This window comes from Dermacentor variabilis, chromosome 4 (assembly GCF_050947875.1).
Source record: "Dermacentor variabilis isolate Ectoservices chromosome 4, ASM5094787v1, whole genome shotgun sequence".
In the NCBI taxonomy this organism is placed as follows: domain Eukaryota; kingdom Metazoa; phylum Arthropoda; class Arachnida; order Ixodida; family Ixodidae; genus Dermacentor; species Dermacentor variabilis.
Window position 1 is genome coordinate 150,945,354 of NC_134571.1, and position 14,226 is coordinate 150,959,579.

Genomic DNA, 14,226 nt, shown 5'->3' on the forward strand with positions numbered 1-14,226 from the left:
ATAAAACGACAATATTTGTAAACGATTAGTTTGCATCTAACGCTCTACTTAAACTATAAAGATATTTATTAGAGAACTAATTAGTGCTTAGCCAACAGAAACGATCTTTGCTCGCCGCCGTACACACTTACTACTGTATTTCTTTCACTATTGTCGACAGACGTACGTACTACGACAAAAGGCCTATAGTTCAACTTCGAAGATAATATTATTTCAATTTAAAGAAAGGAACCCGCCAGCGCCAAGTTCATGAAGGTAGGTGTTTATTGTTCGGTGAAAAGCACTGCACATCCATCATCTTAGTTTGACACTAAACGACATCCCCTGACGTCAGCGACAGCGCTCGCACTGTGGGAGAAGCTTAGAACTTTCAGCATGTCGTAGGTCGGTAGTCGACATCAAAGCACTGACCTTTCTAAGGAATTTCAGGAGAACATATACTACTTTTATTGTGCGGTATGTTAGATCCCAAGACGTTTCATCCTTCTTTTCTTTTCAACTACATGTAGGCCTATTTGCGCACTAATAATTAGGATGAAATTATTTTATTGCACGAAACATGCGGCATGGTGTGAAAAGATTTCTTATGAAATGGAGAGAAAGAAGAGGATCGGGTGCCATTTAGGTGAATAGCGGTTAAAAACTGAGTCATAATGATAGACTATCTTTGCCGTGGCCTAATCACGCACGCCAACACCAGTATCCACATTTAAAATAGCGCTAGGACGATTGGAGCAGATGTCCATATATAATGATAGGTATAACTATGGCGAAGGCGGCTGCACAATACCTCAACTTACCAATAGAGAAACAGAGAACCCGCCGTGGTTGCTCAGTGGCTGTGGTGTAAGGCGGCTGAGCACGAGGTCGCGGGATCAAATCCCGGCCACGGCGGCCGCATTTCGATGGGGGCGAAATGCGAAAACACCCGTGCACATAGATTTATCTGCACGTTTCTGGAGTCCCCCACTACGGCGTGCCTCATAATCAGAAAGTGGTTTTGGCACGTAAAACACCATAATTTTTTTAACAGCGGAAAGAACGCCAACTACGGTTTGAAGATGAGCAGTGGAGGATTCCCTCCACTCAAAAGGGAAAAGCGCAGCCTTTTCACTTTTGTTTTCAATTTTCACTTTTGAAAATGACGTTTGTAGAGGGCTTATTGGTAGTGGCAGACTCCCAGCAGGGCTGCGAACGCAGTGAATATGGTGACTTAAGTTCTTCCCCTGTCGATAAGCGGCTGGGAGAGTGGCTGCTCTGAGCTACTGAATGGCAAATGCCTCGGCCCAACGAGTGACGCTTATCATAAAGTACAGGCGCATCATTTAGAATAGAGAGTACCAACAAAGCTAAGGTGGCCAAGCATCTATCTTGTTTTAAGCGACCAAAAAAAGGTGGCATGGTTTCTTTGATAACCTTCATGTACTGGCACCGTGGACAAGAACGATCTCATCAACGCCTTTAATCAGAAGAGCTTAGTGGCAATCAGGTGCCTGTTTAGAACACTGCACGAGAGCTACATGACAATGCAGTGGCACTTCATTTCGTATGTAGCCTGTTTGGTCTGTATCCAAGGTAACTAATGCCTTGGAGGAAGCTAGAAGCGGCGAACCGGGTGAGCCTTAAAACACGGATGAGCCATGTAACTGTGCAAGTGAAGTACGCCGCGTTGATTTACGGCCACATCGAGAACGTAAGCATGATATTGAGGCGACATGAGCCAACAAACGTGGCAGAGCGGCTTAGCTGCCGCTCTTGAGGTACAGCCGACCTGTCTGAGGTCAACTGTAAAACGTGAAAACGCGTGGTATGGTGTCCAGTCTGCGAAATCGTTATACCGTTATTTTTGGTTACGCTACATTAGCGCGCCTTCGAACGTACGGGGTGTTTAATAATTTTTTTTTCCGTATTGTGGGAGATGGCGAAATTTAGGCAGAGTTTTTCGAAGCTGTGGACATTGCTCGCACGAGAATTGAAATTTAATAATCAAATTTACTTCATTAGCCTTCTAAATCATTATTTTCGGGAAATATTGCTGTTTACTAATTCTAGCCAGTAAATTTGCCAAACAAGTTCACTTGTAAGAACTTCAAGGCTCGCATAACTTTAGTGATAGGCGCGGTGAGACATGTGCGTAAAGTTTTCAAATTTTCTACTGCTTAACGAGTCGTCGTTTGATGCATTGAAGAACAGCAGGTAATTGAATGCTCATGTATTTTGGCGCACACTTCGTGAAGGAATATCTAAACATCGGCACCATCCTCAAAGTTTGTTCCAAGCTAATGCGCCTTGAATTAAGCAGAATTTTTTTCTCTGTGATTGTTCTATAATTCATTCATAAATGTCTATTGAAAATATCATTATAAAACATGCAGATTCACCAACTTTCCAAGCACAGACATTTAGCAACTCGGTGGCCGAGGCTATTTGGATTCGAATTGCGCTTCAAAAACTGCGCTGACGTCATCGCCAACACGCGCACAACACCGGCAGACGGCGCGCTCTCAATGGCGTTTCTATATATGACTTGGCATTATAATCAAGAAACGTTCCGGGCGTAACCAGCGCCAGCCAGATTGCGTACTGCTTAGTGCTGTACAAAATATCTTGAAGTTCTATTTTCCGAACTAATGCAACCAGATTAGACACCCACGGCGGTGCGAATTGTCTTAGCAATGCTGCTGGAAAGGTTGAGGCCGCACGTACCGCAATACTGGTGGCGGCGTCAATTTTTCGGTAAAGCATGGTAGTGTAAGGTAAGGTAAGAAGAACTTTATTGGGTCCTGAAGGTCAACCCTAGGTTGACGCGGGCCGCTCCCACGTTGGGACTGTCAGGCCGAGCCCTTCAGACACATCGCGGGCCTTCTGGACTGCCCGTAATTGGTCAGAGAGTGATTCGCTGTGTAGCATTTGCCGCCACCATTCTTGTTCCTTGTCAAAGTCTGTGAAGGCCGCGGGACACTGCCAAAGCATGTGGTCAAGAGTAATGATGCCATTGCACTTATTACAGCTGATTTGAGTTTCTCTCTCCGGATAAATCCTGTTAATAAAATCTGGACTTGGGTATGTTCTTGTCTGTAGCAAACGTAATGTGACCCCTTGGAATCAGCAAAGCTTACCGTGTGGCAATGGCTTCTGCTTAAATAATAATGCTTCGTGATTTCATTATACGTTCATAATCGATCCCTGTTTTCTCCGGGTGAAATATAAGGTGCTCGGTCTTGAAGAGCACGGCTAGAAAGTCCTCGTGCTGCTTCGTTCGCCACCTCATTGAGGTTTCTCAGAGCTCCGTCCAACACCTCCAGATGTGCAGGAGACCAGCGGATTTCAATTCTGTCACTGTTGACCTTCTCTAGTAATTTTGTTGCTATCCGTGTTACATATCCGTTGGTAAAGTTGCATATCGCTGTTCTAGAGTCGCTGTAAATATGTGTCCACCGATTAGCCCGGATGGCTAAGGCGATTGCTACTTGTTCTGTTACGGTTGGGTCCTTGGTATAGACGGTGATGGCATCCCGTATGTTACCTTGAGTGTCTACAACAACGGAGGTATACGCATCCTTATTTTTAACCCAGGCAGCGTCAACGAACACCGCCTGCTGCTTATGTTGATCTATGTCTTGAAGGAGTGCCTTCGGCCTTGCCTTCCGTCTCTCGAGGTTATTTGTCGGGTGCATGTTCCTAGGGAACGGGGTCGTCTTTATTGTTTCTCGTAGTCCCTCTTGTAATTGTGTGAATAATCCTCCTTCGTTGGTGTGGTTGTTAATTTCTACGCCAATTTCTTCAAGTAGCGCCCTCCCAGGTCGTGTCCCCATTAGTCTCTCCTGGTGGGCCACCTGTTGAGCCTCAGCTATCTCCTCTAGTGTGTTATGCCGCCCTAGGCGCAATAAGCTATCATTGGCCGTGCTGATGGGAAGTCCTAGTGCAGTCTTTATAAGTCGTCTGGTTAAAGCGTTTAGCTTCTTCTTATCAGCCTGTGTCCATTGTAGCATGCCAGCCACGTACGAGAAGTGGCAAAAGGCGAATGCATGTACCAATCTTATGGTGCTGTCTTCTCCTAGCCCCTTATGCTTGTTGGTAACTCTACGCAGAAGCCTAATGACTTCTTCTCACTTGTTAGAGATGTGCTCTATCATCCTGCCATTAGATCCATTCCCTTGCAGCAGAAGTCCTAGCACTCTAACAGTCTCCACCTGCCTGACTGGGTCTCCATTCTTGGCGTATATGTCAATGCGGGGTTCTTCCTCTCGGATATATCCGTTCGGCTTGCGCCCCCGCTGACTGCTCCGTAATACCAATAGTTCTGATTCTTTAGCAGAGCAGTTCAGTCCCACACCCCCAGGTGTTGTTTCTACCACATAAATGCTTTCCTGTAGTTTGGTCTCTGTTTGTCCCATATTACCTTCAGCACTCCAGATTGTTACATCATCTGCATATATAGCAAAGTGGATACCCTCAATCTGCGCGAGACCTCGAGCCACTTTTGACATCGGCAAATTAAATAACACCGGAGATAGGACAGACCCTTGTGGTGTCCCACGATTCCCAAGTTCCAGGGTTGTCGATTGGAGTTCGCCTAACCTGAGACAAGCTGAACGGCCACCGAGAAAGGCTTTGACTATATTGCGCAATCGCTTACCCAATCCCATCTCCGAGAGGATATTCAATATGGCCCTGTGCTTGATGCGATCAAAGGCCTTTTCTACATCTAGGCCTAGAAGAGCTCGCGTATGTAGCGGGCTAGCAAGAATAAGCTGATGTTTGATTAAAAGCATTGCATCTTGAGTCGAAAGTCCAGGACGGAAACCGATCAGGTTATGCGGAAGAACATTTCTGTTTTCTACATACTTAGACAGTCTATTGAGTACGAGATGCTCCATGGTTTCGCCCAGGCATGATTTTAATGATATGGGTCTTAGGTTATCTAGACTGAGTTGCTTGCCTGGTTTGGGAATTAGAATTGTGTTAGCAATTCTCCATCCCTTTGGATAATCACCGTTCTTCCAGAGTTCGTTGAAATACTCTGTTAAATAATTTATAGAACCATCGTCCAAGTTTTTCAACAGCCTATTGGAAGTGCCATCTGTACCGGCAGCAGATCTACTGTTGAGGTCGTACAGGGCTGCGCGAACTTCACTTTCTGTGATGTCTTGATTCATAGGCTCACAGTCTTCCCCTGTATATTCAGGCAGGTCTATACTCTCATTGCTATCCTTGAGTGGTAAATACTCAGCTGCGAGCCGATCCAGAATGGCCTCCTCCGTTGTGTCATGACTCTCACGATGGACGAGTCCTGCTACTGTTCTCCTATTAGATTTCGTGTCGTTCTCCTGAAGCAAATGTCTAAGTAAGTTCCAATTTCCACCACATCTGATTCGACCATCTATGGAATTACAAAGCTCATCCCATTGTCGTTTCTGTAAATTTCTGGAGTGTTCTTCAATCTCCCTATTCAACAACGCTATTCGCTGCCTGAGTCTCCTGGTAAGCCGTTGCGATTTCCATCTTTTTAACATAGATTGTTTGGCTTCAATCAAGTGCGCCAGCCTACTGTCCATGATTCCGGTATCCTCCTCTGTGGTAATATCCTTCATTGCCGCCTTTACATCTTCTCTGAGCTGTGTGGTCCAAGTTTGGAGTGTTTTCTTTTGTCCTGCCTCTGTCTCAGCTCTGCTTTTCCTTGCTTTCCGAAAAAGATCCCAGTCAATGTAGTTAAAGTGCTTTATCTCATTACTTGGTGTTTCCAATAGTATTTGTAATATGTAATCTCTACCCAGGTTAATATTGGAGTTATTCCAGCCAGCGTTCGCTAAATCGGATACAAAAGTAAGGTCTGGGGTGGAGTCCTTGCATGTAGATGTACCACACCTAGTGGAATAAGCTGGGTCTTTGATGAAGGAGAGATTAAGATCTGCAGCTAGGTTCCAAACTCCATCACCTTTCTTAGTATTCCAGCGATGTCCCCAGGTTCCATGTGGGGCGTTGAAATCCCCTCCAATAATGAGTGGAGCGTGCTTAGTAACAGCCATAGTCTTATTAAGAAGTGCCCTGAAACTCTCTTTCATGTCACTAGGGCTCCTATAAACATTAAGACAAAAGAGGCTTTGCGGTTTGCCTCTATTCTTTTTCAAAATTATTTCCACAAGTAAGTATTCCAATTTATTTAGTCCAAGGCGCAAATCATGTTCTACGTAAGGTATTTTCTTATCTACGAGTGTGGCTAGCCCCCTACCCGTCTCTTTGCCCTTGCATGTCGCTTTGTATCCGGATAGGCTGACCTCATCCGCCAAGGTTTCATGCACCATAATTATTTTCGGTTTGTCTGGAGAGGTTTTTATTAACTGCATGAGAGATGACTTTTTGTGATAAAATCCTCGGCAATTCCATTGCCACACGGTAAAGCTCCCCCTGCTAGCCATTGCTTATAGAACCCGCCTTACTGCTACCCACTAGAGTACGCTTCGTAGAACCCCCCGATGCGCCAGGGAGCGATCTGACGCTTTCTGCTTCTGAAGGTAGGTATTCGTCGTCCTCGCCTTGCGCTTCTAGTTTGGTAAGCCTCTTTTCAGCCGTCAGTCTCCATTTCCATAACTTATCAACTTTGAAGGTAGTTTATCTATGGCATCTCAAAGTTGTTTCATCGCCTCCTTGATCTCTTCCAAAGCAGAGCACACTGTCGTTTCTACTGGGCTTATTGCCCGCTTCTTTGGAGCTGGTGTGTTTTCTTCATCCTGGCTGTTGTCATTATTCACCGGTTTGGCTATTGCTACTTTTGTGGAGCCCGTCTGCGAGTTGTTGTGAAGTTCTACAGCCTGCTTAGTAAGTTCTTCATTTGCCTTTCTCAGATATGTTACTTCTTTAATTAGCTGTTCTACCCTGGCATCATTATCTCCGACCGGCGGCCCCGCACCGCTCTCCGCAGCCCTCACAGTACCTTTCACTTTGTCGGCCCAGGTTGTTCCAGATGTCGTCTTGTCGCCAGGCGTCTGCCCTCCTCCTTCGAAGCGCACCTGCGCTTCACGTGATCTGGAGCGGCTTCTGCCCTTCGACGGCGAGCGGCGTCTTGACCGTGTGGGGCTCCTTGAGCTCGGGCGCTTCCTGGTGCCCGTTTGGGTATCCCATTGCAGCTGAGCCGATGTCGCCGCCGATGCAGATCTGTTGCGTTCTCGTCGTCGAATTCGCACCACGTATGGAATTTGGTACCGCTGACGGCAAGTCTTGTCACCAGTTAGGTGGTCCCCTCCACAGAATTTGCAGTTAGGCAGACACATGTGATTGTCCTCCGGGTTTTGAGTTTCACATCCTCTGCACTGTACCACATCCGGTGTTGGACAATCTTTCCGCAAGCATAGCAGACATCAAACTGCTTCCTATACAGGTAGTGTGCTTTGAGCAAATCTGTCGTTAACAATATTGCGCCTTGATTATTTGTTTAAAAAGGTTGACTCTAGAAAAAGTTGCGGTGCTTACTAGGCTGTGCTTCGTTATGTTTACCGTACCACGAAACAATCATTCATTTGTATCTAAGGAGGACGCGGTGGCCGTTATCGTGAACCAGACTGCACTCGCCCTATTTGTGTTCTCTTGTTCTTAGCTTGGGTTACACCTATGTATGCGGGCATGTGTGTGTCACTATATAGCTTCAGGCATGGCCACTTCATAGCAAAAGCAAAAATTACTGTTTGCTTATTTTTGTGTCGTAAAATTCCACATTCAATTGTGAGACTGGCGCAATGTTTCGCTGGTGCTTTGGCCGAAATAAGTTGGAAAACCTGTTGCCTGAATTACGGTTGCCATCATTACTGTTCGCGGTTTCGTAATAATTGACTGCGTGTTCAGTAATCAGTGTTCAGTGTGTGATCAGTAATATCAAATCTGTCTTTGAACTGACTCAATGTTCTATTACTTCGTTTTTCTTTACTGTATGCATGGCTGCATGTCCTTCTTGCCTGCAGTTGCTAGCTTGACGCCGGGACCTCATTATCTTCATCAGCTTTATATCGACGAAATATCACTTCCGGTAAAATACTTAGCTGGCCTCATAAATATAGGCGATTCTTGCACAGATCTCACATAAGTTGTGAGTATTAGTTCGAGTAATTCAGCTCCACTGTTTAGAGCAGTACAGTTTACATCTAATGATATACGTTTCCCGAAGGCCTACGAAATTTCAAAACGATCGGTAATCCATGCTCTACAAGAACTCTCATATCAATGGTGCTGTGTCGCCATTTATCAGTATTCTATGCGTCACTCAAGTTTCGGGAGAGGCGATCTAAAGATGACGGTGGACGGTAAGTGGCAATGACGCTTCGCGTTCCTTTAAGAACACTCAGTGCCACGCGCAGGCTTCATGGTCACAGCGCTAGACGCTGTGGAGTGTTTTTAACGAAGCGCGAAACAGGAATCGCGCTGCTGTACACGCTTCTCATGTTACTCGTCTCCACGGGGGCTATTGGCTGTGTCCCTGTATTATTTCAATGCTACACGCACTATCATCGACGGTCATTATGAGAACGGCGCTGCCGAATTCTTTAGCCTTATCGTGAGGGGATAGCTCTATGATGTGCGGTGGTTCGTAAGTCTGAGATACTAATCGTTTAAGTGTCAACCGTCAGTTTAAAAAACCACGACGCTGCTCGCTCTTGCAGTAAAGGCGAGAGGCATTGAAATATTTCCTCCTTAGTCTATTTTGTCCTGTACTGTTCTAAAATCAACCTCTCTTTGCCTACCATCTCAGCGTTTTGGGCTGACTGGTCAGTCGGTCATTCGCTTGTTGGGTTCTCGCCGAGTATATCCCTGCTTACTCAAAAAAAGAGAGTGGTTGACGGCGCTATTCGAACGTCAACCGCGTGAGTAAGGAAACGCGTGGGTACACACAAAGGAAATTATTGATAGGCTACATTGAGCGGATTCCGGTGTCCTTTCCTGCGCCTTAACTTCAAAATACGACAAATAATTAGGCCTGGACAAGCGAGCAAAGCAAACAAGGTCAACTTCACCACCCAGTGACAACGTAACCTATTGCTTAGAGCTACCACTTCTGTAATGCACAGTCAATTTCGCTAATCGCCACCAAGTCGAAGCAATGTGTTTTCAAAGCGCCAGAGTAACAGGAACAGAGTTCTGAAGTCCATTAAGAAAAAAGAAACAATAACTGCTGTGAAAACACTTGAGGACAGCGCTATACTCGCGGTAATCTGGTGTATTCGCCCGGCGCACTCTCATATTGAGCAACACTTGTCGAACAAAGAGGGGCCGATTTTGAGGATCTGTGGTACAGGCAGAAGCGCGTAACGTATTACGTATTTTACAGTCAATTTATACTGTGAAGTACATAACCCCTAAGAAGGCACTAAACGCGCGAGACCGATGTTGCTCTATAGGGCAGTGTATGTTTTGTAGTAGACAGCGAACTTCATTGGGTGCCACCAGGAGCCGCCACCACCACCACATCATCATCATCATCATTATAATCATCATCATCATCAAACTAGTTTATGTCAACTGCAGTACGAAAGTCTCTCCATGCAATCTTCAGTTACCCCTGTCCTGCGCCAACCTATTCCAACTAGCGGTCGCCAATTTCCTGATTTCGTCGCCCCGCCTAATCTTCTGCCGTCCTCTCCTGCACTTACATTCTCTTGGCACCCATTCTGTAACCCTAATGGTCCACCGGTTATCTAACCTATGCATTACATGACATACCCAGTTCATTTTTTTCTCTTAACGTCAATTAAAATATCGGCTATACCCGTTTGCTCTCTTATCCAGACCAGTCTCTTTATGTTTGGTAACATAATACCTAGCATTCGTAGTTCCATCGCTCTTTACGCGGTCCTTGACTTGTTCTAAAGCTTCTATGTCAGTCTCTAAACTTCTTTCACTTATGTGAGCACCGGTAAAATGCACGGATTGTGCATCTTCCTTTTCAATAGTAATGGTAAGCTTACAGTCAGGAGCTGACAATGTCTGCCGTGTGCGCTCCACCTCATTTTTATTCTTCTGTGAGTTTCCTTCTCATGATCAGCGTTCCCTGTGAATAATTGACATAGGTGAGCGTACTCATTCACAGACTGTAGATGCTCACTGGCAATCCTCTACTCTTGTTTTCTTGCCCCGCTGTTCATCGTTATCTTTATCTTCTGCACATTAATATTAAACACCACTCTTACACTCTCTCTGTCAAGGTCCTCAATCAATTTTTGTAGCTCGTCTCCAGTGTTGCTGCACAGGACAATGCCATTTGCAAACAGAAGGTTCCCGAGATAGTCACCGTTAATCGTTACTCCTCAGCCTTCCAGTTTAATAGCTTGAATATTCCTTCCAAGCCCGCGGTAAATGCCAATAGAGAGATTGTGTCTGCTGGTGCGACCCCTTTCTTTATAGGTATACTCCTAATTTTCCTGTGTGGAATTAGGGTAGCTGTGGAACCTCTAGAAATTTTTCAGGATATTTACGTAAGCTGCCTGTACTTGTTGATTACGTCATGTCTCTATGACTGCTGGTAACTGTACTGAAACTAATGCCTTTTCGAAATCTACGAAAGCCATATAGAGAGGCTGATTGTACTCCGTTGATTTCTCGATTACCTGAATAATGACATGGATGTGATCCATTGTAGAGTATCCTTTTCTGAAGCTGGCCTATTCCCTTGATTGACTAAAGTTCAGAGTAGCCCTTATTTTATTGGAAATAATCTTGGTGAAACTTTTGTATATTAAGAACAGTAAGCTAATGAGCCTGTAATTTTTCAATTCTTTAACGTACCAATTTTTGTGGATTAGTATAGTGCCCGCATTCTTCTAGTTTTCTGGGACCCTTAAAGTCGAAAGGTTCTTCGTATAGAGAGCAGCCAGTTTTCAAGCATTATGCTTCCATCTATGAATAAATAAACTGTTATTACGTCTTCACCTGCCGCTTTTCCCCGTTTCATGTCTTGCAAGGCCTTACTTACCTCATCGCTAGTTATAGAAGGAGGCTCTTGCAACCTGTTCATTGCTGCTTCGAATCGAGGTATCTTGGCTTCTCTGGATACTGTACAGGCCACTTCACTGGGAAGTACACAAAGTTCACTGGAAGCGCAAGTTGCGTCTTCTAGACATGACACTACCCCGGTCACGATTAACTCAGCTTGGATGCTTATCGGAGACACCAAGTGCGCGTGAGGACGGGCTCGTCTTAAGATCTGGGAAAAAATCGAAGCCCGTTTCCCAAACAAAGATGGTTGAATGCCGCTCAAACCAGGTGAATTGTTTATATCTGCATTGCATTATGCGCGTCACGCCATCCATTCCCCGCCGTCACCATGGACAGGCTGAGGGTGTAGCGCACGGCAGAAGAGGACGCTGCCGTACGCGAACTTAACCGCGAGCGCGATCGTGTCCATAAGGCCGACCACGTGTATCGTGAACGGCATAGAGAAGCCCTGTGCAGTCGAGATGCCTACTGGTCTTCTGATCGTCAGCGTGTACATCAGACCGAACATGTCTCGTGGTTACGTTGAAACGTTCCTGGCCCTAATGAAGGCCCTAAAGCCACCTAGTACACTGGTCTTCTAGTGCGCGGACTTTAACATTGATGTGGCGAAAGAGCACGGCAAATAAATTGATAGTTCCATTCTAGATCGCTACTCGTTGAAAGTGAAGACGCTACAGAGACCCACGATGCAACAACGTTTTTGAATTGATGTCACATTTGCAAGCAGGTTGTGTAACGTTACGATGGCAGAGCCTCTGGCCGCCTACCACACCAATCAGAAAGCAATGCTGTGCAAGTGTAGAGTCATCCGTCAATGTGTGAGTGTGTGACTATAAACAACGGCTACATGATCTAAAATAAAGGCTACACAACTTAACGAAATGTGTCTTCATTCAACTTTAACGTTCAGAAAATAGAATCCAAAACAAGCAACGAAATCACATTCACAGTATCGTTTCCCTCCACATTTCTTGTGTTCGTTATGTGGTCGTTGGCTGTGGACGTTGACTTTCGCTAAGTTTGCATTGGGTGAAAGATTCACGTTCAACCATCTTTCTTTAAAAAAGGGGCTTTGATTTTTTAATCAACAGACCACGACATTTGCCTTTACTAAAGTAAACTTCGTTAAACTGATTATTTTGCTAAGAGGCCCTCACAGATGTTTCACAAGTTCATTAGTGCTTTGAGCACAATACACTATACATTATTGTCGCAGTGGAATGTACTTTCTTTACTGAAGAATCCGCATTGCGAAACGCAATTCAGCAAAAATATGTGCGACAGAATCCCGACTAGATTTCAGGTAGAGGCAGGTATTGCGACTGTAGAACCAGCGCCGCCAGCTCCCTAAACCGATATAGCGGAAGCCGTAGTACTCTCACAAATATTTTCGTCTTTTCTTCTTTCTTTCTTTCATTTTTTCTTTCTTGGGGGAAGGGGAGAGGGCAGTTTTTTGATGTGCTCAAAGCATATTTTACTTCTTACATTTGACAATGCAAGATGACAGCAGTGCCCTCACTGCTACCGGGACGCCAAGAGCATCGACGACGGTGCCATGCGTTAAGGTAAGTTTATTGCGCCATTTTGCATGCTCACTAGGGTACGGTTATAGGACACGGAATAAACGTACTGTTTTTACATGTTCTCACATATAAAACACGGGAATATACACAATCAAACAAGTAGCCCAAAGGTACGGTTGTTGTGGTTGGCGAGTGGCGTTGAAGAGGTGTTGCTTGGTATTTGTAATTGTAAGATTGAAGTGGCAAAATGTTTTGATCACTTTCAAGGAACTGTCGCAACGAATACTGAAAACTATGTTTGAAGAAGTATAGAACATAGGATGACAGCGTTCGACCTGAACTTTGCACCAAAGCGCTACCGCCGGAGTTCTATACACTGCATTGCTTGCAATACATTTAAACTTGCACACGAAAATAACTGAATACCTTCTACTCAGTGCAACGAAAGCTGAAAATTCGTGCAGAAGGCACGAGCATCCAGGTGAGAAAGTCACAGATGAACAGAACCGGAGGCTTAGACGACTCTACACAATTTCGAAGCCTCTCTACGAAAGACAGGCCTTGATGAGCGATGTATGCCTCTTGATTATGCGTATTTTGCATTATAAATAAATCATTAGCTGTATTACTGAGTGTCTTCTTCAAAGGGAGGAACCACATACCGTAAGCTGTCATAGGAAGTTCTCGTTTGGTAGCTCTAGGTAAAATGACCCAGAACACGTTCCTTGTAAACGAATCTAAAATGCGTAGCGACAAAAGACAAAACAGCGCTTTATTCCCTCAAGTTGGTTAAAATCAAATTATTGCCTTCGATTTTTATGAGCTATTAGTGGCAATTTCAAAATATGTAACTTACAAAATGTTGCTTTTCCTGCTGGCATTATACACAGCCTGGGACACGGCAAAGATTATCTTGACCATTGAGATTCGAGACCTTCCCGTTCATTACATAATGAAGGTCTCGAATCTGCCAACACTGGTGCCCCCCGGTATCATGCGTGGGCTTATTGAACAGTTGCCTTCACCCAAAACCATCACACACTTGTGACGCCTACGGCAGAAAGGATGTTCCACATCGGCCGACAAGGTTTGTGAGTGATGGCGCTGGCTAACACTCCCAAGGATGTTTGTAGTAAAACATAAATACTCAGGAAAGTGGATGGGGAAACGGCGCCGTGGTAGCTCAATTGGTTAAAGCATCGGACGCGCAATGCGAAGACGTCGGACGGTCCCCCACCTGCGGCAGCTTGTTTTTACATCCAGTTTCATTGCCATTAATTCATAATTTCTTTAATTGAACTAGTAAGCACAGGTAATTTCCCCTCTGTTGTCTTTAACGTCTCTGTAGGCTTCTCATGATATGAATAATAAAGATCAGGCCCTTCAGTTAACCACCGTTCTTCTTGTTCTGCAGCGAAACAAATTGTCCCGTTCGCTACCAGCCTGTCGATCATCGTACCATTCGCCAGTGGCTCGTCGCACACGGTCGCCGACCCATCGCCGACGCCCATCTCTGGAAAACAAAGCGATACAGCTTCCGGAGGTGACACTGCATTGACGACTTGATGGACATTTTAGTCGATGGCGTTAGCGTCCCAGCACTCGTTTAAACCGGCGCGCACGTGTCCATGATGAGTGCCCAATTGCGCCGACGCCTGAGAAAAGTTCTCACGTACGCTGCTACCTCCGCGTCACGGGCGGAGCAAGGCCTAGCGTGCTAGGT